The 26,065-nt window shown below is 38.2% G+C and overlaps 1 protein-coding gene across 1 annotated transcript in view; it reads right to left on the bottom strand.

Annotated features, from left to right (window-relative positions):
* TENM1 (teneurin transmembrane protein 1) overlaps positions 1 to 26,065 on the bottom strand; it is a 938,436-nt gene that overhangs the window by 746,315 nt on the left and 166,056 nt on the right. The window contains exon 3 of the mRNA XM_036443384.2: positions 11,541 to 11,570. The gene's annotated coding sequence lies outside the window, so the exon portion shown is untranslated. The remainder of the gene's footprint in view (positions 1 to 11,540; positions 11,571 to 26,065) is intronic.

The following is a 26,065-nucleotide window of genomic DNA, read 5'->3' as shown; positions in this document are numbered from 1 at the left end:
ACAATAGCTAGGATTTGGAAACAGCCTAGGTGCCCATCAGCAGATGATTGGTTCCAAAAACTATGGTACATTTACACAATGGTATATTATGCTGCCATAAAAAAGAAAAAATTCTCATCGTTTGCAACAACCTGGATGGAATTGGAGAACATCATGCTGAATGAAACAAGCCAGTCAATGAAAGATAGACACCACATGACCTCACTCATTTATGAATGATAAAGAGCATTATAAACTGAAGAACCAAAAGATAGATATAGAGATAGTAAAGCAACAAGCAGATTGTCAAATTATAGCAGGGAGGTTGGGGAGATCTGGGGGAGATAAGAGATCAACCAAAGGACTTGTATACATGCATATAAGTACAACTAATGGACACAAAACTCTGGGGAGAGAGAGTATGTACAGGAGGAGGGGGCATTGGTATATGTACAAAAATAATAATTTAATTAAAAAATATATTTAAAAAATGAGTGAATAAAAACAGTGCTAGAGTCAGTGGTGTAATAATGATATTTGTCAAACAAATCCTGGAATCAATAAGTAAATAACCCTTATTTTCCATCTGCCTTTTTTGTCAAAGAGATATAATATTTTATGAAGAAGAAGAATCAAATTATTAGTAATAATGAATTGAAGTCCAGGATTCATGAGAAGGTAGTGTTTAAAAACATTTATGTTCCTTAGCCCTTATAAAAGGTTTCTGAGAGTACAGAGTTAGCTCTGAAAGAGGAAGCAGTGAGGAACCATACTCAGCATAGGCATACTCTGAATATGACTTGACAGATTAACTTCAAGTTCCTTTTGAGCAGATTCACTAAAGAGACAGGACAGGGAAATGGGTCGATATAAGTGTTTCATATTCAGTAAAGCATTTTGCAATGTCTTCCATAATATATTATTAAATAATTTTAAACAATGTATAAAATAAATGAGCGTACAGTTCAGTTGACACACAAGGGAATGAACAACCATACCAAGGTTTATGTTGGTTAATTTGCCTCCAGTGATCATCTTTGACTCATACTATTTAATATTTCTACTAGTATATATACCATGGGTTAGGAAATAGTTTTTAGATGACATGGAACTAGTCTGAATAGCTAACCTGTTGAATGATATAATCATGACACCCAAAATTTATGCCAGGGTATAACTATGATCTAAATATGACATGTTATAATTTCATAGATATATAAAATTCTGCATTTGTATTAAAAATATATTGACTACCTTGGTACATTGTGCAAGAAATTGGCTTTAAATTAGCATGTATACAAAATTTTAGTTGACTGTAAGCACAATGAGTTGGCAGGATGATGTGGTTGATGTGAGCATATGCTGCATGAATAGAAATGTAGGCTCTAGAAAGAAAAATATGATACAATTGATCTAACTTGAGTACTCAAACTATATTTAGAATATTTTGTTCAATTATGGGCTCATCATCTTTAATGGGTTGAATCACTATACTGTACATCTGAAATGAATATAACCAATATAATATTGTGTACCAATAATACTTACGATGTTGAGGAGTGTCACTAGGATAGTTGGATGGTATGAAGTTATGTTGTAGCTGCATGTGTATAATGGCTACTTGACAAGAAAGTTAGGAAAATAACACAAACAACATGAATATATGACTTATGTATAAGGATTCTTCTAAGTCTATGCCTTAAGTTGGACAAACTTGTAGGAAGCTGGGAGCTAGGAGTGAGAGCTAGTAGGAATCTGAGAACACAGGATTGCTACACAATTAATGATATTCCATAGGTAAATTTTTTTCTGGGTCAACTTTTCTCTGAAACTCAGATAGTGTGGGTCTACCTTCCCTAGTTCCTTCTACTTCTGGCTCCAACACAGTCTCTCACTCCAATAAGCCTGATTCTGAGCCTAGCTATTTATCCAAATGAATTAGTTGAAAATTTTAATGTCTTCATTATTGTTCTCTTCAAGTTATAATTCTCAAATAGTTGATGCATAAGGAACATCTTCCAGTACTGGAAAGATCACTGAGCTGAGAGAACACCAAGGTTGTGTAAAACCTGCATTTTCTCAGGGTCTCAATTTTGTCATCTGAGAAAGAAGGCTGTCAGATTAGTCTCTAAGGTAATTTTCAGATTAAAAATCTACATATAGCCCTAACAAGTTTATCTCAGTGAATAGAGCGTCAACCTGCGGACTGAAGGGTCCCAGGTTTGATTCTGGTCAAAGGTACGTACCATGGTTGTGGGCACATCCCCAGAAAGGAGTGTGCAGGAGGCAGCTGATCAATGTTTTTCTCTCATTGATGTTTCTAACTCTCTATCCCTCTCCCTTCCTCTCTGTAAAAAGTTAAAAATATATATATATATTTTTTAAAAAAATCTACATATATAAAACCATAACATGCAAATAGACCTAAAGGTGGAACAACCGGTCATTATGACTTGCACTGAACACCATAGGGCATGCGCAGAACATGGTGAGCATTAGCAGCAGGTGGCAGAGCATGGAACATGGTGGGTGTTGGTCATGGCAGGATGGTGGAGCAGGTGAACTAGGGTGCCAGACCAAGGTGGAATGCCGGTAGCTGTCATCAGGGTGACCATCTGGTGGTTACTAAAAATTCTTTGCTCCCACATGCCATGGTCCCGCCTGGTGCTTGTACCTGCTTCCAGTGCAGGCCCTGCTCGCACCCACTGCCAGCGCCTGATGCCAGCCCTGATAGCTAGGCCCTGTCAACGGGTGTGAGTGACACCTATTTGTCCTGATTGCCCCTCAGAGCTTCTCCATATCCCTCTACCCCTGAGGAGGCAATCAGGGCTGGCAGCCACATCTTGCACCCACTGCCAGTGATGACCCCACTTACACTCACAGCCTGCACCGGAATCGCTGCTCATACCTGCTACCAGTGCCCAACGCTGGTCCCAATCGCTCAGCGCCATCAGTTGGATGCTAGCAGCAGCTACTGGTCTCAATCAACCAATGGCTTCCCTCCACCTCCCCCTTCTCCTGAGGGGAGATCAGGAAAGCAACTGCCACTCACACCCACTAATAGCACTGGTCCCAATTGTTTCGCACCATCAATGGGTGCGAGCGGGGCTGGTGCTATCAGTACATGGTAGTAGTAGCAGCGGGAGCAGGGCTACTGGCAGACAGGGGACCAAGAGCCATGGTGGGAAGGGCCTGGTGGGGGTGGGGAGGATGGGCTGAAACCTTCACCTGAGCCCACTGCAGCATCACAGCCCCCGATTCCTTTCAAGGTGCATGAATTCATACACTGGGCCCCTAGTATATTATAATTCTATCAATAATAAGTTAGTTTTTAAAAATAGTTTATGGCTTTTTCAAAGGCAATTACAAAGCATGAAAATAAGTAATCATTTGACTTAGTGAATGAAATATTGCCATGCTACATATTCAGTTCAGAGACTGATAAGAACTTTTAAATTCAGTGATTCATGCAACGGCTTTATTACCAATTCTAATTGCTTTAAATGAATGTTCTCTTGTTTGGTGTTTGATTGACTGGTTTGAACTTAGGTCCAGTCTTTAAAACATTAGTTCAATTTGGTAGAATTTCACAGAAGCCTTTAAAGAGGGGCCTCCTAGCATAGCAAATCCTACATCAAGCAAAAAAAGGAACTTATTTAACGCTTGGGAGAGAAGATTATAAGCCCAACAAGACCACAGAAGAGGACTGAGCCTGGGAATTCCTGCTATAAATTTCCCCAAGCAGGGTTTCTTTAAGTGAGAATGGCTCCTTCTAATTTTTATTCAATTTACATATTTGAGCCTAAATATGTCTTTATTTAAAGGGAAAAATATTTGGCATAAGGAAAAAGTAAAAGGCCCAAATATATAATATTTACAAGTATAGGATTTAGGACAAAAATCCTTTATTTTCAGTAACTTTCAAATATTGTTTTTATCAGAAACAGTTTAGAAAATCAATGTTTATGTCTCACCGTATAGTATATTAGTTCACAGAGATGCATAGTAAATGTTACTAATACATTCTTGTTCAACACCTCAAAAGAAAAGGTTTAGTTTTCCTTAGAATCGAAGTCAAAGGGTCTGAGGAAAAATCCAATCTCATAAAAAATCCAGTGACATGAGTAGCTTCCCAAGCATTTTAGACCAATTATTCCCCAAATAATATTAGTGTTCAAATAGATTTCAGTTTATGTGGGAGCCTTCCAGGTTAAGGCTGTATTGCCAGAGTCTCTAGAGGAAAAAATTTAAAATCCTATTTGTTGACAGGGAGGGAGAGATATACAGTTTATCTAATAAAAACTTTACCTACTATTCCCATTTTAAAAAGCATTCACTTATGCTCATTACTTCTTGAGCTCCATTTGGGCTATTGTATCACTCATCTAAGCTTTCAGTCACTCAAATTCAAGACTGCTTATTCTAAGGCTATTGGTGAAGCAGGCAAATTCTGTCATATTTGAACTGTGTAGTAGGTCACAGGTTCCTTAATGCAGCTAAAGTTTGAAATGGCTTCTTGAGAAGGTTATTTTTGTTTTATTTTTTGTTTGTTTTGTTTAGGAAGGAGATTCTTTTTATCTAAAGAAACTAATTTCAGGCCCCCATTTAATTCTTTACACTTTTCCTTCTCATCCTTTCTTTTTTGAAAGAGAGAGAGAGAAAGAGAGAGAGAGAGAGAGAGAGAGAGAGAGAGAGAGAGAATATTGAAGTTGACTTTAAAGTATCCTATAAATTTCTATAAATCCCAGTGAAAAACTGATTAAGAATTCACCTGCAATGCTTTGGAAGACATATGATCAAAGGAAGAGTAAGAACTAATATTCTAGTACCATATGTTAAAATGCACATAATCCTATCTAATAAAAGAGAAACATGCAAATTGAACCCACCTTTGCTATGCCCAACAGCCACACCCACCAGCCAATCAGGGAAAGTATGCAAATTAACCCAACCAAGATGGCGATTAATTTGCATATCCAGGCTAGAGCGAAGACTGAAGACAGAGTAGAAAGAGAAGCAAGCAAGCAGGGTTGCAGAGAAGGAAGGGAAGCAGGCAGGGTGGGGAGAAGGGAGAGAAGCAGGCAGGGCAGCATAGACCACAGCAGAAAGCCCTATTGCAGGAATCTTCCGGCAAGGGGCATCTAGTTTTATATAAAACACTTTCCAATTTGCATTATTGAGCAAAGGAAAACAAACTAATAAGAACTGACTTGGAAATAATCACAACTGCTATGTGATTGTAAGAATTAGGAGCTGAACTGGGGGAAGCAATTGACAATGAAAAGAAGTGGTGATGGCAGCATGACAATGTTGAGGGCTTTGACCTAAGACGAATGGTGCTATCAGTTGCTGGCATGTCTCTTTATTCCCCACTCAATTATTCCTGTTTAGGTTCTGCTCCATGGTATTTATGGGAAAGTTCCAGAAAAAAACTTAATTAATGGAATGGAGAATAGACAAAAAGTACTACCAGTAAGTTTCTTCACCTGGAGAGACAAAGGCTGAGAAGAAAGGTATATGATGGAAAACTAACAAATAAAGTTTTGGATTGAACAAATCACATTTCAGATTATAAAATTAGGTAACAACCTATGAAATAGATAAATGATGTTTATGACCAATGAATGAAATGAAATACTACTTTATATATCATTTACACATGAATTTTTTCAAATGCATTACATTTAGGGAAAAGAAATTGGAATAAGACATGGTATTTAACCTCAAGTGTTCACATTCAAATTGGACAAATGCACAAAATCTAAACATATTAAAATGTCATAAATGATTTTTAAAAGGCACAGGCTATGAGTGAGTATAAGAACATATTAGGAAATAGTTCTCTGAGGGAAGGTGATGGTTATGAAGTGGAGGGTAGGAAAATTTGGCAAAAGAGAGGGCATTTGAGTTGGATCTTGAACAATTACTTGAAAGTTCACTGGTCTCAGGAGGGAAAGGAGGCTATTCTAGAAGAAGCAAAGGCATGATGGAAACAAAATAAACATGTTAATGAAACAGAGAAAGGTCCAGGGAGGTTGAAGTGTAGCTGGCATGAAATAAATAATGAGAAATAAAACCAAAGGTAGGAAGAGCCTTAAATGCCAGCTCTTTCTGGAGAATGAATCTACTTGTAAAGATTCAGGGAAATGAAAATTAGATCCAATAGGAGCACATGCTTAACTGTTTTTTACATATCTGAGAAGCTATGGTGTGTTGTATTCTGTATGACTCAAACCAATAGATGGATATATTTGAACTCAGTAAAAAGAAGAGCTGATGGGGTGGTCATGGGAGTGGAAGAGTCTGCTTCAGAAGTTCTCCAGATGTTCTCAGTCACCTAATACAATGCTGTAGAAGGTACTCAAATATTGTATAAATACTAGAGGCCCGGGAGATCCAAGATGGCTGCGCCCAGGTGAACACCTAGCCGCAGCCGCACACAACAATTTCAATAAAATACAACTAAAATATAAAACGGACATTGCCCAGAACTACAGGAAGGTTGACTGACTGGAAATTCTACAGCGAGAAGCAAGGAGAAAACCAGAAGGAGGCGCCGAGGAGCTGGAAAAGCCCAAGGTACAGAGATGCAGCGAGTGGAGAGGACAGAGCTGGAGAGGAGGGAGGCCGAGTGGGCGTTCCCCAGCGGAAAGGAGATAAAACTCCGACTGTGCTGGGCCCCCGACTGCTCTAACCCCAGTTTTAGGCCAGACCCCGGGGACTCAGGCTCAGCCATAGGGAGCTGGGCTGTAAGGTGGAACCCCGGGGAAGTGGCGAAAGGAGTTCCTGGCGGCGCAGAGAAGGGATGGTCGGCTGTGCTGCGGGATTGCCCTGACAGGAAGGAGACTGGGGCTCCAGACTGCTGTGAACGCCACCTCCAACTCCACTTCCAACTGAACTGAACCCCAATACCGGGCTCATTGTGGGAGAGCACAGACTGTTTGGCAGCAGGCGAAAATCGAAGGCACCTTTCTCTCAGAGGCGCCAGCAGCAAGCACTGAAGAACCCACATAGGGCGGGGCTGACGGAAGCCAAAGCTGCAGGCTCCACCCTGAAACCTCGCCCCATCTGTAACTGCGAAATGAGACAACAAAATAGATCACAAACGAAAGAAATAGAGGACAAAAAGCGCCTGGATATAGAGTTCAAATCTATGCTTATAAGGTTTTTCAAGAATTTCCTAGAAAAGATGGATAAGGCCTATGAGGATATGAAAAGAGATCAACTAGAATTAATAAGGAGTCAACAAGAAATGATAAGGGATCAACAAGAAATAAAGAATACATTGTCTGAAATAAAAAAAATATTTTACAGAGTCCTAAAAACAGAAGGGAAGATCGCAAGAATCAAGTCAAAAGATTTGGAACATAAAGAGCCAGAAGACACTCCTCCACAGAAGCTATTGTAGAAGGCAAGAGAATCCAGAAAATTGAAGATAATGTAAGAAACCTCTGGGACAACTTCAAGCGAACCAACATCAGAATTATGGGGGTCCCAGAAGATGAGAGAGAGCAAGATATCGAAAACATAATGAAAGAAATAGTGACAGAAAACTTCCCCCACCTGGTGAAAGAATTAGACTTACAAGTCCAGGAAGCGCACAGAACTCCAAACAAAAGGAATCCAAAGAGGACCACACCGAGACACATCATTATTAAAATTCCAAGAGCAAAAGACAAAGAGAGAATATTAAAAGAAGCAAGAGCAAAGAAGGTAGTAACCTATAAAGGAGCACCTATACGATTGTCAGCTGACTTCTCAACAGAAACCATGCAGGCCAGAAGGGAATGGCAAGAAATATTCAAGGTGATGAATAGCAAGAACCTACAGCCAAAAATAATCTACCCAGCAAAGCTATCACTCAGAATCGAAGGCCAGATAAAGAGCTTCACTAATAAAAAAAAGCTAAAGGAGTTCATCACCGCCAAACCAGAATTATATGAATTGCTGAAGGGGGTTCTTTCAGAAGAGAAAGTAAACAAAGATAAAAATTATGAACAACAAATATGTAACTATCAACAAGTGAATCTAACAACCAAGGAAATTAAAAAAAATCTGATGAACAATATTAACTGTTGAATATAATAGAATCAGAGGTATGGAAGGGGAGTGAACTGACGATTCTTGGGGAAAAGGGGAGAGGGGGGCGTGGGAAGAGACTGAACATAAACTGTGCACCTATGGATGAGGACAATGGTGAGAGGGGAAAGGGCAGAGGGTGGGGTGGGAACCTGGTGGAGGAGAGCAATGGTGGGGGGGAAAAAAGGAACATTTGTAATAATATGAACAATAAAAACTTATTTAAAAAAATACTAGAGGCCCAATACACGAAAATTGTGCAAGACTAGGCCTTCCTTCCCCCAGATGCTGGCATCCGCTTGGCTTCCCCCTGGCACCTGGGACCTGGGCTTCCCTGCAGCCGCAGGCAGGCAACCAGGACCCGGGCTTCCCTTGCAGCCCCAGCTTTGTCCAGAAGGATGGAAGGACATCCAGTCTAATTAGCATATTGTGCTCTTATTATTATAGATGTTATTGAAGTATTGGACTAAACAACCTTTCATATCCCTTCCAAGTGGGATTCTATTCACTCTTCCACAATAGAGCTCTTCAAATAGCTCTTTCCTGCTCTTTTTATTTTACCTCAAATACTTTAAATTCTTTTACCCATTTTGCATAATATATCTTAAATTTACACAATATTTTATGTCAATTATGTCTCCATAAAACTGGGTAAAAAAAATAGTAACAACAGCATTCTTTACTCACACATTTCTGGTTCATCTCTTCTGAATACATACCATCATATGTGGTCAGCCCATGTTCCTAACTAAATATGACACCAAAAATTGAGCATACTGCTTATTTCCCCAAAAGGGAACTAGATCCCCATGTTACTAATTAGGATTTTATGCACAGTAAAAACTCAATTAACTGAGGGCCAACTAATGAAACATTTTATTTCATGTTCTATACTCAACTTTTATGAGAAAAAGTAACATGGTGACTAAGCAAGCAGATATCTTCAATTTACTGAAATAAAAACAAACTCATCTCTCAAGAAGTCACGATCTCCTGCTTTTCCTGTACAATAAGAACTGCTTTCAAAATGATGAATGTGGGGCCTTGAAAAAAAATTCCAAATATTAAAATAAAACACAATTATGTTCACTAAACTGTACTTATTAAGGTAGTAAAGTGGACTACAATTTTATAAAAAGTTTCAACCACAAAGACTAAAGTAAAAGACAGCTGTGTTGATTTCTTAAAAACCTCAATTAGCCCAGCCCGCGAGGCTCCAAGGTTGAGTGTCTGACCCATGAATCAGAAGGTCACAGTTTGATTTCCAGTCAGGGCACATGCCTGGGTTGTGGGCTCAATCTCCAGTGGGGGGTGTAGAGGAGGCAGTGTTCAATGATTCTGTGTCATCACTTATATTTCTCTCTCTCCCTCTACCTTCCTCTCTGTAATCAATAAAAATATACATGTTTTTAAAAGCCTCAATTAACAACTTCTTCCCTAAGCATCTAGTTAATTAAGACTTGTCTACATTAGATTCATGTCTTTCACTATTATATGTGAGAAGGAAGGGAATGTTTCATTTTTACCTCTGTACCTACAGGTGATCTGGCATCTAGGGGTTCAATAAGTATTTGTTGGGTGAATTAATAATATACAAATATTAGTTATTATATTAGCCTGCCTCAGTAGCCACATTTTCTCTTTTCATCCTCAAAAAGTTGCTAGCTCTGTAGTTACATACTGCTGTCAGGTCCTACACTTAAGATAGATAAATATAAATATGGTACATGCAACATTATGGTACATTCATCAGATTAGACTGTAAGATAGTAAAGCCAAATGGGGTCTTAAAGGTCATCTAATTTAACCATATAATTTTATACAGGTGAAAATTAAGGTGCAGAGAACTTAAGTGACTTGTTAAAGGTCATATAGTTTGTTAGTGACAGAGGCAGGACTAAAACATTGTTTTTTTCTTTTTCTCAATCTTGTGAGTTTTCTTCTACAACAAATTGGCTCCATATTGTTTAAGTAAAGTAAGAAACAGATATACATATTTTGTGGTAAAACAAAAAGTTTCCTAAGAAATATGGACATGGACATATTTCTGGCAGGAGGTGGAGGATTGCATAAAGGGGATAAATAGTGTTGAATGAAGATGATTTGGGGTGGTGAATACACAGTACAATGTACAGATGATGTGTTGTGGAATTGTGCACCTGAAACCTGTATAATTTTGTTAACCAGTGCCACCCTAATACACTCAATAAAAAAAGAAACATCATTCCATTTTGACAACAAAATTTTCTGGCACAAAGAAAGCTGGTTCTCCTCTCTTTTATTGCAAAGGTATCTTGTATGTTTATTTTATGTCTTTGCTACTCTAAAATCAATCTGATGATGTTTTAAGAGACAATAAAATCCAGAATAATATGGCATAGATTTATCTATCTGTGGCAGCAATGGAGGAATTGCCATATCCTATTATTTGTCAGTAATTTATAAGACTACAAGTTGGGCAGAGTTGCTTTGTGTTATCAAACTTATAAATTCTCATTTCATTTTTAAGAAACTGTAATTTTTGGTGAATGAATTGCCCACTCAGGGACTGTCATGAAGCAAGGTTTGGAGCACAAGTAGTCAAAAGTTTAAAGGACTGTAATGACTAAAAAAAGCTTTAAAAGTTTAGGGAAGAAATTGTCAGGCATCACTGGTAAACCTTCAGGTCCGATGAAATTTTCCATGCCCCCTTGGTTTTATATTTCAACTGGTTTTGAATGTTATGAATGCTATGTTCAGGGTGTTATCTATGGATTTTTAAAACTTTTTAAATATATTTTATTGATTTTTTACAGAGATGAGGAGAGAGATAGAGAGCTAGAAAAGTCGATGAGAGAGAAACATCGACCAGCTGCCTCTTGCACCCCCACCACCACCGGGGTTGCGCCCGCAACCAAGGTACATGCCCTTGACCGGAATTGAACCAGGGACCTTTCAGTCCGCAGGCCGACATTCTACCACTGAGCCAAACCGGTTTTGGCTATCTATGGATTTTTATGATAAAAAGTGGTGTTGCTGGCCATGTTCCTTATGATCGATCACATTGAGAGATTACCTATAGAAAGAAGCTTCAAAGACTACAGTCTGGAATGACAGGCTAAAATCTAGCCTGGGCAATTAAAGAAAATTTTTACTCATGGCAAACAAGCCTCAATAGGGATTCATGAGCTGCTGGTGTATAAAAGTATCCTAATATTTCAGATCGAACCTGTGCATCACACTGAGGCACAAAGCAGAGGGCAGGAAAATTAGTGTGCTGTGTACTGTCAATCCTCTAAACAGTCAATAATGTGTGGACATGGAGGGAAAGAAAACTGATAACTGATGAAATTATTAAGAAAAACAATAAACACAAAAATAATCCCATTTCTTCAGTTTGTGAACTGTGGTATGATCTTTGGGAAAATGGGATACATAATGAAGAAGATTAAAAGCATTCTGAAACTAAATGGATAATCAACTCAAAAATATTACATACTTACTTTGCTGTTATGGTCAATCATAAAGTGTACCTGAAAAAATAAAAATGCAATTTCAATTAACTTGATCTTTTATGTTTATATTATCAAAAATGAAAGCAGTTTTCTCATTTACACATCAGAAAGGCCATTTGAGGAAAAGTGGGCTTTTACAACTCTAATGCTTTATGGGCCAATTTTTTTCTCTTTTATAATGGTAATTATAACTCAAAATAGGAGTTATCTGCAATATTTTTCATTTCTGTATCTGTTGATTGTCAACACTGGTTTTTCTGAGTCATTGTAGGTATGTGGATGAGAAAATGAGCAGACATCATTTTCAGAATAAATGACAGTGTGGACCATGGGCAGGATCGACTATTGGCTGCCAAGGTTACTGTTCCGTTTATCACTTCAAGGTCTACCTAGTGTATTTTTACTTCATTAATCAATGATCAAACACTTAATAAGTTCCTTCCAAGTCGGGGAACATCATTCACCAGGCCCATCATTGCAGAGCTGAGTTGCAACAGATTATTGCCACAACAGATTACTGAGATGCTTGACAAACTAGTTTACAATGTTTCATTCTTACCCTGTCAGGTAAAATTTGGCAGAATTAGGATTGACATCAAAGGCATTTCTGAAAAGGTCATGATCTTATCACATCACTTAGATTAAGCACTGTAAGGATTTGCTATAAGTTGGTTGGGAAATCTTTAAAATTCTAGACAACTTCAAGAAGACATTCAGAGATTTCTACCCCAGTGATCTCACTAAATTTTTTGGAAAGCTGGAGGGCATGATGTTGACAGGACTACTTACTGAAATAACTCATAAGACTGGAAAATAGTTTGGTCAGTGCTTACATGATTCCACCAGCAGCCAAAGAAAAAACAGTTGGATCCCACTTTTTGTCTGTGTTTTACCTACATGTCTCCACAATATACTTACCTTAGATCTGTTCCCATGCTAATCACTCTAGGCCTGGCTCCTCAGGCTGGCCCTTCTAGCCTATTCACTTAGACACAGAACTGATCTTATATAAGTTGCTGTTTAGGCACTGGTCATTCCACATCGTACCACACCACACCATATCACATACTATCATCTAAGTTCTTCCTAACTCAGCTTCTAAATATTTTGGATCAGGACCACCCATATTATAAATTATCTCTATCACCTGGGGTCTCTACCATTCAAATCTCTTCATTTCTACCTACTCATCAATGGTATGTGTCAGCCATGGTTCTGTTTTTCAGTCTTAGGTCTGTTTCCAACAGTTCCTTATCTATCAATATCTCCTAGTACAGACTCGCTTCTCTAGTCAGCTCTATAGCAACACTAATTACACTAAGATTATACTGAATCGCCAGATTATTAAGATTATTATGATAATCAGGCTCAAGTATGTAATATTTTAGAGTTGATTATTATATATATATATATATATATATATATATATATATATATATATATATATATTAGAGGTCTGGTGCATGAATTTGTGCATGAGTGGGGTCCGGCCAGCCTGGCCAGGAGGAGGGGACAATGGCAGTTGGGTGGCCTGCCTGCTGATCGAACTCCTGGTCAAGGGGATAGTTTGCATATTAGCCTTTTATTATATAGGATATACACTGAGTGGACAGATTATTATGCATTCAGAGTTCCAGGCCACTGCTCTTACTATGTCCCTATCCTTTCTACTTCATTTCCCCAACATTTAGCCACACACGACCCAACACATATCATTAAAGGTCCCTTTCTGCCTGGCCAGTATTGCTCAGTGGTTGAGCATTGACATATAAACTAGGAGGGTTCAATTCCCAGTCAGGGCACGTGCCCGGGTTGCGGGCTCAATCCCCAGTGGGGGTTGTGCAGGAGGCAGCAGATTAATGATTCTCTCTTATCATTGATGTTTCTATATCTCTCCCTCTCCTTTCCTGTATAAAATCAATTTAAAAATCTACATATCTTTAAAACGGTCCCTTTCTTAGAAGGCCTTCAATGATCACTTCAATAATGATAGAAGCTACCATTTTTGAGTATATATTAGTTGACACTTTGAATCCTTTAAATGTTTATTGAGATATAATTTACATACCATAAAATATACCAATTTAGAATATACAACTCAATTATTTTTTTAGTTAAGTCAAGGAGTTGTGCAACCATAACCACAAACCAATTTTATTAATCCTCACCCAAGGATATTTTTCCATTGCTTTTTACTGAGAGTGGAAGAAAGAGGGAAAGACAGAGAGACACATTGATGTGAGAAAAACTCATTGATTGGTTGCCTCCTGCATGAGTCCTGATCATGGCCCATTCCAGGGAGGAGCCTATAACCAAGGTATGTGCCCTTGACAGAAATCAAACTCGGGACATTTTGGTCCACAGGCCGATGCTCTATCCACTGAGCCAAATCAGCTAGGGAACCACAATCCAATTTTAGAATATTTACATCACCTCCAAAACATCCCCTGTGCTCATTTGCAGTCGCTCTCTATTCCCACTCCCAGCCTTTGGTAGCCACTAATCTATTGTGTCTCTATAGATTCTCCTTTTCAGAGCATTATATATGAATGCAGTCATACAGTATGTAGTCTTTTGCTTCTGTCTTCTTTAACTTAGTGAAGTGTTTTTGAGATTTATCATGGTTGTAGCATATATCAGAACTTCTTTTTTTATGGCTGACTAATATTCTATTGTATAGATATGCTACCTTTTACTCATCCATTAACCAGTTTATAGACATTTGGGTTAGGTAAAATTTCTGGCTTTTAGGAATAAAAACACTGTTATGAACATTAAAATATGTTTTTAGACATACATTTTTATTATACTTGTGTATGTATCTAGGAGTAGAATTGTTAGAGCTTATGACAAACTTTTTTCATATGGTAAATTTATGTTTAACTTTTTGAATATATATCGCCTTACAACTGACCCATTTAAAATATACAATTATTTGATATTAGGATATTCATAAAGTTGTGCAACTATCACCAAGATTAATTTATGAACATTTTCACTACCCTGAAAAGAAGCCCTATACCCTTGTATTCATAGTTGACAATATTCAAAGGATCCCTATAAGTTAGGTATTACATCCCTAGTTTTACAGGTAAAGAAATAGAGGCGCAGCCAAGCCACATACCGTTAAGTATCAGAGCTACATACATTTGAAGCCACTCTGTATAGCTTACAGTATTTCCACATCGCCAGACTGTCAATCCTCAGAGTCCATATTCTCTAAGATCATTGCAGAATGCTCATTTGATTTTCTGTTTACATATCTCCTTTAGTGCTCACCAATTTCCTAATCTATGTCTTACACCTCAAAAATGATGCCTTGTCTCTACAACTAAACCATAAGATTATGAAGAACAGGAAGCCTGTAGTATATCCTTAGACTTCTTATATCAGTCCCAAAACATGCTGTGAAAAGAGCTCAATAACCTAACTGGTGTGGCTCAGTGGTTGAGTGTTGGCCTATGAACCAACACGGTTCAATTCCTGGTCAGTGACCCGGTTGCAGGCTCGATCCCCAGTGTGGGGCATGCAGGAGGCAGCCAATCAATGATTCTCTCTCATCATTGATGTTTCTATCTCTCTCTCCCTCTCCCCTGCTCTTTGAAATCAATAAAATATATATTTTAAAAAGGAGCTCAATATTTTTATTAATGAAAGATATTCCTTATTATTAACTGAACCTGTACTATTATTAAGAGTCAGTTTTCAGTTTTTCCTTTCGTGTCAACATAGCACCAGCAGCTGAAGCTCCATCATATTTTAAAATCACATACCCCATAACCACCTACTTTTAATTGGAATTTCTCCAGCAACATATGTATATCTGCACCATGCAGTCTTTTAGATCCTTATGTTTTACTTTAACTTGGATTTATCCTCCAGGTATTAATGTAAACATGTTAGACCTTGACTTCCAAAATTGATAAAAAGCTTCTCATGGGCAAATGCATGTCTTTTTGTTTTGGATCCTTTGTGTTAAGCAACAGTGATCAATAAACAGCCTGTGTCTAATAAATACTTCTTCCAGTGTTTGAATGCCATGGTGATAAAGGAGTCTCTCATGATGATTTGTTTTTTCTCTGGAGTGGAGTCTAGCATTCTTCTATATGCTGAGCTTGCTACTGTTGTGCTATATGCCTTTAGGAAAACCGATGCCCTTCCTTGGCTCCCTGCTTTGCCATCTGTGGCATGGGCACTGTATGAATGAGAAAATTTCACCAGTGCTTCCCATTCCTGAACCATCTTTTCAATATGCTTACTAGACCTTTTCAGTCATAAATTCAGGAGTTTCAATATCCAATAATTCTTACCTTGATATTAATGATGTGCTTACTGAAAACTCTTACCACCTTCCTACACTTTATTTTTATGAACCCAGGCAATTTTTCATCTTTTGTAGCAAATAAATATGTATTATCTTTTCCTCAATTTGAGATAACTTTGTTCCCCCTTTAAATTTTAAAAATTATTTTCTTATGTCTAGAACTCTTCCTTTCAAAGGAAAATCTACTCTCCTGGATTCCCTTCTTAGGACACATCCTATAGCAACTTTCCTGCCTCATTAAATTTGTGTTTGCATTTTCCTTTACTGTTTTTTTATCTTTAGAAAAAACTGAGAAAAAATATGACTCATCAACATTAAATGCTGTCATACTTCAAAAGAAATGAGGCATTTTCTTATTAACTGATAAAAAAAAACCAAGCATAAAATATAAGGAATAAAATAATTGGAAGGAACTTGTCCCTAATTTTTAACCAGAGAAACTATTTAAATGACTGTTTTATTTTTAAACAGTGCCTTATACTTTATATATAGTCCTGAAAGTACCTAAACCAGCAGGTTAATTTCAAAATGTTATTAGATAACATTTATACAGTTAATAATAGATCCTGTTACCATGGAACCTTAACTGAATTTTCTAGCTCTGGGAGTTGATTTTTTAGCAATTAAGCCCTTAGCTCTAATGTTTCATTAACAGATTTTTTATATGAATGTAATTATTTGGATGAGGATATTGAAAACATTTCCTAGTTTGCAAATGATATTCAATTTGGAAGAAAAGCAAATGATGAAGAAACTGTAATCAAAACCTTAATGACACATATTATTCAGGTGACTGAGTCAATATAAAGCAAAATATATTCTCATACTAATGACTCTTGGGAAAAAGAAAGTACATTCATAGATCTCCCTATTCTCTGATGTATCACCATCTCTACTCTTGCCTTTTACCAATTCCCGCACTCAACACACACTCCCTAAGAATAGTAAGCAATAAAAGTGCTCAGGAAAGAAGCTAAAATTCCTTGAAATTACTGGCCCCAGGCAAATTAGAACTAGGAGATTTTTAGTGGTTTAATAATCTGCCAATGCCAAGATAAACCAAACAAAGTAATCCTGTTTATGTCCAAGATGCTCATTATCATACATCTGGACTTGAACCAGCAGTATTGATCATTCTCTTTGTTCTGAACCATTGCTTCAGAGTAGTACTTAACTGTGATAGCTAGCCCAAGTGTTGAAACAGATGGAGTAATACAATGTTTTCATATTTGGATTATTCCCACTGAATGGAAAAACCAGAAATGTATTATCATAACTTATATGAAGAAAAGGAGGACAAATCCTAGGGCCTGATAACAAAGAATGCACACTCTTAGTGTACAGTAACTGAGGAATTTTGAGGATGTGACCAAATCATGGGGTGCTAGAGGCAAGAGCAGCCACCTGGCAGGGAAATGGCAGAGGAATAAATCTTTTAGAAAGAAACTTCAGGTATAAACTTAGAGGGTCTTTTGGTACAAACAGGGGTTCTGAGTATCAAGTGTCATGCATTTGGTGAGTAGAACTGTCATGTAAACCCAATTCAGCTGTTTTAACCAAGAATTATATTCTAGATCACATGTGTCAAACACGAGGCCCGCGGGCCAAATCCGTCCCGCCAGGCCTTGCAATGTGGCCCGCACCGCGCTGTCATCACTGCACTCCGCTGCGTTTCCATCACAATGACAGTTTATGACTGTTCAGTAAACCATTCGGCCCGCGATTTAGGCTGGATTTTAGATTTTGGCCCCTTCTCTGATTGAGTTCGACACCCCTATTCTAGATATTTTTAAAAGGCATAAGCAATGAAATGTTTGCAATTAGAGAGTAACCAGTTGGAATCATAGTTGAGTGACTTGAAACTCGTTACTAAGCTCTATAAGTTTCATTTTTCTAATTATATATAGAATTATTGTGAAGAAGAAGGGAAGACATTGTTTCTCATAGTAAAATAGATACTTGATAAACAGCTTTATTATAGTTAGTATTAGTGATAAAATATTTGCTTTCCATTTACCCCACCTCATGACCTACTGCTTATTGATGACAGTATTTTCTCATTGAATTTTCCAGTTTTATATTTATAATGCATCTCTTGGTAGCTGCATCTACAACCCAAATCTATAGCGATGATGGTAAACATGCAGAAATAATAAAGGCATTGGAGGAAATAAACAGAAAATAAAGGTACTGTTCCCATACATAAAATGTGTTTGTAATCTGGCTGGGTGGGGAGCTAAAACGTAAGTATTGGTATGAAATGTTTACCAAGTAACATCCTATCTAATAAAAGAGTAATATGCAAATTGACCATACCCACCAACCAATCAGGAGTGGGTATGCAAATTAACCCAACCAAGATGACTGTGGCCACAGAACTGCAGCAAGCAGGAGGCTTGGGTTTCCTCAGCAATGGAGAAAACCAAGCTTCTCTGTTGTCCTGGTCAGCCCAGGCCTATACTCAAGGCTACCAAGTTTAATTATAGAAGATAAATAAATCCCAACAAAAATGGTGGCAGCCATGGAGCTGGAGAGAGTGGGAGGCTTGGGTTGTCCCCAGTGATGAAGGGAACCAAGCTCCCACTGCCCTGGCCTGACTTGGCCATCACTACAAAGTTTCAATTATAAAAGATAAATAAATCCCAACAAAAATGGCTGCAGCCACAGAGCAAGCAGGAGGCTTGGCTCCACTCAAGGCTACAAAGTTTCAATTATAGAAGATAAATAAACCCCAGATACCAAGGCCTCTGCTTGGGTCACCGGGGGGCATGGCCAGACTGAAAGCCACCACAGGCACCTCGCCCAGGCCATCCCATGCCCCAAGGGAACCCCCACCCTGATCCAGAACACCCTTCAGGGCAAACCAGCTGGCCCCCACCCATGCACCAGGCCTCTATCCTATCTAATAAATGAGTAATATGCAGATTGACCATCACTCCAACACACAAGATGGCTTTCTCCATGTGGTCAAAGATCCTGCTCCCATGTGGACACAAAATGACTACCACAAGATGACCATGTGGACACAAGTTGCCTGTGACAAGATGGGCAACAGGGGAAGGCAGTTGGGAGGGACCTGACCTGCAAGTGAGGGCAGTTGGAGGTGATCAAGCCTGCAGAGGAGGGCATTAGGGGTAACCAGGCCAGTAGAGGATGGAAGTTGGGGGTGACAAGGCCTGCAGGGAAGGGCAGTTGTTAGGGGCAATCAGGCTGGCAGGGGAGCAGTTAGGCATCAATCAGGCTGTCAGGAGAGTGGTTAGGAAGTGATCAGGCTGGCAGGCAGAAGTGGTTAGGGGCAATCAGGAATGCAAGTAGGCAAGCAGTTGAGAGCAAGCAGTCCTGGATTGTGAGAGGGTTGTCTGACTGCCTGTTTAGACCCAATCCTACCTGGATCAGGCCTAAACAGGCAGTTGGACATCCCTCAAGGGGTCCCAGATTGGAGAGGGTGCAGGCTGGGCTGAGGGACACCTCCCCCCCGGCTATGCACGAATTTCATGCACCAGGCCTCTAGTCCTTAATAAGATTAGTCAAAATATTTTGAACACTTCGTAAGTGTTCACAACTGTGCTAGTCATAGTTTTAGCTATTTTACATGTGTTAACTTATTTATTACCAAGAACAATTCTATAAATTAAGGACTATTATTACTTCAATTTTACAGATGAAGAAGCTAACACCAGAGGCTTAAGATAGTTTTCCATAGTCACATAGGTAGTAATTGGCAGTGGCAGGATTCAAATCTGTCTCAAAAGCCCATGCCGTTTAACTCCTCATTGTTCGGCCTCTCATTTCAATCAATCATCTACAGAAAAAGTGACTAAAGGCTGTAGACCGGAAACTGAATAATCTTATGAAGAGATTAAGAAGTACAAATTGGTAGTTACAGAATAATCATGGGGATGTAAGGTACAGCATAGGGAGTATAGTCAATAATACTGTAATTACTAAGTATGGTGTCAGATGGGTAGTAGATTTATTATTGGGGTGATCACTTTGTAAGCCATACAAATGCCTGATCACTATGTTGTACACTTGAAATTAATATAATAGTGTATGTCAAGTGTAATTGAAAAATAAAAAATATATATTTAAAAAAAGAAAACTAAATGATTTTATTCAACCAAGAAAGACTAAGCAATACACAAAGATGATAAATGTCTCTAAAATAATGGAATAAAACTCAATGCTTCATTAATTAAAAAGGTGGAACACGTTGAAAAGACCAACAAGCAGAATACTACCACCATCAATTTTTGGTTTACTTGCTGTAAAGCAAGCTATCTGAGGATATTCAGTAGCATCTAAATATATTGTCTATTTCAATCTCCATTTATCATAGACCTTTCTTGAGTAAGGACTATTTCTGCAATAAAAAATGTTGGTCATATTGGAACAATATATTTGAAAGCCACATTTTTTCACAATAATCATAATGAAAATCTTTCTGTATATTACAAATATCTCTGATAAACAATATGCAATTTATATTGAATGATTTTTCATCTTGCCCAAATTTCATTTCTAATGGTTGCTTATGTTCTGCCACAAACATTTCTCAGATAAACTTCTTTTAGTTGTGGGAACACTTTCTTGACTATATTATTTCTCTATTGTCCTATCTATTCAAACAGGCTACAATAAAATCCCATTATGTGATTTTTCATGGGATTGAGTAAAGAAAACATCATAAAGAGGAAAATAATAAAAGTAAGATATATTGCTCCATGGAGACTTTCCTCGCAAGCTCTCTTTGTAGTAGACAGCTGTGCACTCACATCTGTTTCAGGACAACATGGAGATGGAAAGGATTCATGTGCAGCATTCCTGTTTTTACAACCCTGTTCCCCACCGCTAAAGCTTCTTTTTAAACAAGGTGCAGTATAAGGAACCACTTGAGGTGGAGATGACCAGCAGAAGAAGTCATGCCTCACTTATTTGAGACTAAGGTCACCGGTTGCCCCAGCTTCTGCACATTTTCTAGTGTTCTCCAGCTCACTTTCCTAGCTCAATGCTACTCAAAGGTTGGTGCATTGAGAGCAGCACCAGCATCGGCATCATCTGGAAGTCTGTATAAATGCAGGCTCCACAGCCCCCCCTCTGATATACTGCATGGATCTGCATTGTAACAAGGTCCCCTGGTGATTCCTGTGTACATTCATGTTTGAGAAAGCAGTGCTCTAGAGATTACAAGATGCCCACTTGAAGACTTTTCTTTATTTCTCCATGAGACAGCTGGGAGGAAACATATGAAAAGATCTTGACCAATAAACAATGAAAAATGAAAGGGCGAAATTAAGAGAAGAAGATCACAAAAGCAGATATATTAACCAAGCATCAACAAGCTTACTGGTGAGCCTCATTAACCCCATTTCTTTTCTTAATTTGTTGGGAGGAAATATCAGCCTGAAGGAGATACAAACTAGCTAAGCTGTAGAAAATTCTCACTTTATTATAATCAGAATTAGTATTATAAGCCATCATTTATTGAGTTCTTATATATATCAGGCATCTTGTTAGATACTTTCCATACATTATCCTTTCAATCCTCACATGTACCATCTGAGGTCAGTATTTTCTTCCCTAATTCTTAGGTGGAGAAACTGGGACTCAAAAAGAGTACTATGCCTAAGTCACATAGCTAAAAATGGCAAACATAAAGCCGTGTCAGTGTGACTTTGGAACTTGAGCTCATGACCACTTACTGCCTGTCTGATCTTTTCTCTATTTGTGGTTCCCTGCTGTCATTTCATTCTAAATCTACTCTAGGTGAGAAAGACATTTCCCCAATAGGTGCAAAAATTTCTGTTCAAGGTTTCATTTGGCTTTCCCTGCAAGTTCTCAAGAGATATCTAACTTCACCCTTGGAGGAGTCCCTGGCTTTGAATTTATCTGGCTTCCCCATCTCCCACACATACCTTGAACTCTTATTTTCTCTGTCTTCTGGCTTACCTGAATCAAACTGACTTAGCAATGGTTAGGTTTATTTTATTCTTTGTAAAACTCAACATTTTAATCTATCTTTCTGGGAGAAACTTTTGTCCTGATCCTCTTATCAACCATGTAGCTTTTCATTCTAAGCTCTGTAAGGGCGGTAACTTTATCTATCTGGTTCTTCACTATATCTCCAGAGCTTAGGACAGTGCCTAACATATAATAAGCACTAAAAAAATACAGTAGCCTCCTCCCATATTTGCAGAAGATACATTCCAAGATCCCTACTGGATGCCTAAAACTGCTAATATCATATAATGCCATATGTAGAACTAATACACACACACACACACACACACACACACTGAGTGGCCAGATTATTATGATCTCTGAATGCATGATAATCTGGCCACTCTATCTATAACATGTTTCCCCGAAAATAAGACATCCTCCGAAAATAAGACCTAGCGCATGGAAAGATAAGACATCCCCTGAAAATAAGACCTAGCGCAACTTTGGGAGAAAAAATTAATAAAAGACACTGTCTTATTTTCGGGGAAACAGGGTATTAGAGGCCCGGTGCATGAATTCATACATGGGTCCGGCCAGCCTGGCCAGAGGGAGGGGACATGGGTGGTTGGCCAGCCTGCCTACTTGTCGAACTCCTAGTCGAGGGAACAATTTGCAGATTAGCCTTTTATCATATAGGATATACACTGAGTGACAAGATTATTATGCGTTTAGTGATCATAATAATCTGGCCACTCAGTGTAATAGTGTGGAGCACTGGACAAAGATTATTCACATTCTGGGTTAAGTGGAGCAATACAGCGCAAGGTTCCATCACATTTACACAAAATGGCGCACAATTTAAAACTTGTGAATTGTTCATTTCTGGAATTTTCCATTTAATATTTTCAAACCATGGTGACCATGGGTAACTGAAACTATGGAAAGTAAAGCCAAGGAAAGAGAAACCACAGACTTTTGGGGGGGACTGCTGTATTTGTTGACTGAACAAATAAATCTCAGTGAGAGTAATTTCTATGGAATGGACTTCTATCCACACTCACTCACTAGATTATCTCTATTCACACAGTTTTAAAACCATGTGTCCACTCCTCAATCTATAACTTCAATTCTGAACACACCCTGAACTTCATACTTATGTATCCATTTGCTTACCACTTGGTAATCACCACTTAGTTACAGTATGCACATCTCAAATTTAACATGTTCAAAATCTCTCTTGGTTTTCCTCCCAAACATTCCCCAATCTTATAACCCTGCCCCTATAAAAAGCATCCTTACTTACCCAAGTTACTCAGACCAAAAACCTTGGTGCCCTCCCCTATTTGCCTCCAATCAATCAACAAGTTTCATCAGGTTTACCTTCAAAACACCTTCTGAATCTAGTCATTGCTCACCATCCCTACCACTCCAACTTTTGTCCATATCATTCACTATCACCCAGCACCCAGACAATGGCAATAACCCCTTAGCTGCTCTCAGCATTTCAATTCTTAACTCCCTAAACTTACTTTCTACCCAGAAAACAGGGTAATCTTTCTAAAACATAAATGAGATCTCCTAACTCTTCAGCCCAAAGGCTTCCAAAGACTTCCCATCAAACTTAAAATAAAACTGAATTCCACACCATGGCTTCCAGAGCCCCACACAAACTGTCCCTGCCACCCTTGTATCTCTAAGCTCCAAATTTACTGGCTTGCTTTTTGTTCTTCAAATACTCCAAGCTTAATCCCACTTCAGGGCACATTCACTTATTAATCAATCTGTTTAGAATGCCGGCCCCCTCGCCCTAGGTTTTATACAGCTGTCCCCTGCACTTAATTCATGTCTCTGATCAAGTGTAACCTCCTCAAAGAGAAGGTCCATGACCATCATAGCTAAAATAACACTCTAGCTGCACTACACCATCCATTATCGCCTTGTCTTTTTTTTTCTTTTATAACATATATTCCTAATACATGTACATTTATTAACTTATTGTTTGTGTTCCCATTAAAATGCAAGTTGCATAAAAGCAGGAGCTTGATCAATCTTTTTTATTGTATCCCTTGATCCTAAAACACAATCTAGTATGTGGTAAGCACACCAAAATATTTATTGACTAAATGAATGGTGATGGGTACCACATTTGTCTTTGAAACCTTCCTCATACTATTCTCTTTACAAGCCAACTGAATACGTGCATTTTTCTCTTCCATAAAGCCCAACATCTCTTAGGGTCTTTCCACAAAGATTCAGTTTCCCACTGAACAAATGCAACTATTTCTTGATTTATTTACAAAGCATAAAGAATTACCATATTCCAATTCCGTAAAAGCCAAATCCTCCCTTTTAGACCTATTATAAATTCCTGAATTCCTGGTATCTATCAAGATTGTATTTTTTTAACCTTCATCAGTCAAGTCTATTTAACTCCACATGTATAGGTCCCCACTCCTCTACTACCTCTGAGGTTCAATGTGCGCTATCTGCACTTTTGCACCACAGTCTGGACTATGGAAAAATCTAGCAGCCTAAAATCCTCCTGACAGGACCTCCTACAATAAGTGTGAATGTGTGTGTGTGTGTGTGTGTGTGTGTGTGTGTTTGCGTGTGTGAGAGAGAGAAAGAGAAAGAGAGAGAGAGAGAGAGAGAGAGAGAGAGAGAGAGAGAGAGAGATTTAAGAGATATCAAAGTTTTCCAAACCCACCCAAATCCTTGTATTTTAAAACATGCCAAAACCATGGTAACCATATGCTTCTACAATAACTTTTTGTAACAGCTCTAATTTCACAGAATTTTATTTCAAGTGATTTCAATTCATTAAAGGAGATATGTATATGTATCTTGTGAGATTGTCACCATGAATTCATTCACATATTTAGGGTGTCCCTACTTAAGTCTCAGATAATAGGGCACTGTGCCCATAGCCCTGTTGCTCTGTTAGCCTAGATTCTGAATCCACATGGACAAGTAGAGTAGCCTCTGCCTTGTCATCTGCTTACCAATATTCATTAAGAGGGTGGAAGTCAAGGAGAGGATTCTCAGGTCCATCAGTGAGACAATAATAGTTTTCCTTTCTTCCTATATGTTCCTAGTTGGTTTAAGTTGACTGTGAAAACATCATAGAGGATAGAAGGATTGTATCTAAAAAAAAGTTGGGAAATATCTTTTCATATCCTTCCATTGCCCTTTGTCTTACCTGTCCCTTCTTTTCCTCCATACTTATATCCCATCTTCTCCAGACACGAGGGCACTAGATTCCTTCACATTACTCTAGCTACCAGAGGCTTTGATGTGTCACACCTCAGCCAGCCAGCCATCTATTCAACAAATCTTGACTGAGCATTACAACCTACTGGGAACTATGCTGGTGATGGAAAGGTGATGAAGCATGATCTTTTCGTGCCAATGCTTAAGGAGCATTTCCTGATAGCTACTTCCTTCCTTTATATCTTCAGTACTTAGACTGACAGCTCACCTGATATTCTGTCATGATAGGATCAATTATTACTAAGTATCTTAATTTTTTGGTGTGATGGTAAATGGGATTGCTTTTTTAGTCTCTCTTTCTGTAAGCTCAGTATTGGTGTATAGAAATTCCATAGTTTTCTTGGCATTAATTTTGTATCCTGCAACATAGCTGAATTTATTTATTAAGTCTATTAGTGTCTGATGGAGTCTTTCAGGTTTTTTATGTACAATATCATGTCATCTACAAATAAAGACAGATTTACTTCTTTTCCAATTTAGATGCCTTTTATTTCTTCTTTTTGTCTGATTGCAATGGCTAATACTTCCAGTACTATGTCAAATAGGAGTGGTAAGAATGGGCATCCCTGTTTTGTTCCTGTTCTTAGGGGAACTGTTTATAGTTTTTGACCATTGAGTATGATGTTAGCTGTGGTTTTATCATATATAGCTTTTATTATGTTGAGGTATGAACCTTCTATTCCCATCTTGTTGAAAGTTTTTATCAAGAAAGGGTGTTGGATTTTGTCAAATGTTTTTTCTGTATTAATTGATATGACCATGTGATTTTTATCTCTCAATTTGTTTACGTGATGTATCACATTTATTGATTTGCGGATATTGTACCATCCATGCATTCCTGGGATAAATCCTACTTGGTCATGGTGTATGATCTTTCTGATGTACTGCTGGATCCAATTTGCTAAAATTTTGTTGAGGATTTTGGCATCTATTTTCATGAGGGATATTGGCCTGTCATTATCTTTCATTGTGTTGT

Source organism: Pipistrellus kuhlii, unplaced genomic scaffold (assembly GCF_014108245.1).
Source record: "Pipistrellus kuhlii isolate mPipKuh1 unplaced genomic scaffold, mPipKuh1.p scaffold_m20_p_19, whole genome shotgun sequence".
Classification (NCBI taxonomy): Eukaryota; Metazoa; Chordata; class Mammalia; order Chiroptera; family Vespertilionidae; genus Pipistrellus; species Pipistrellus kuhlii.
This window is presented reverse-complemented; position numbering and strand designations above follow the sequence as displayed.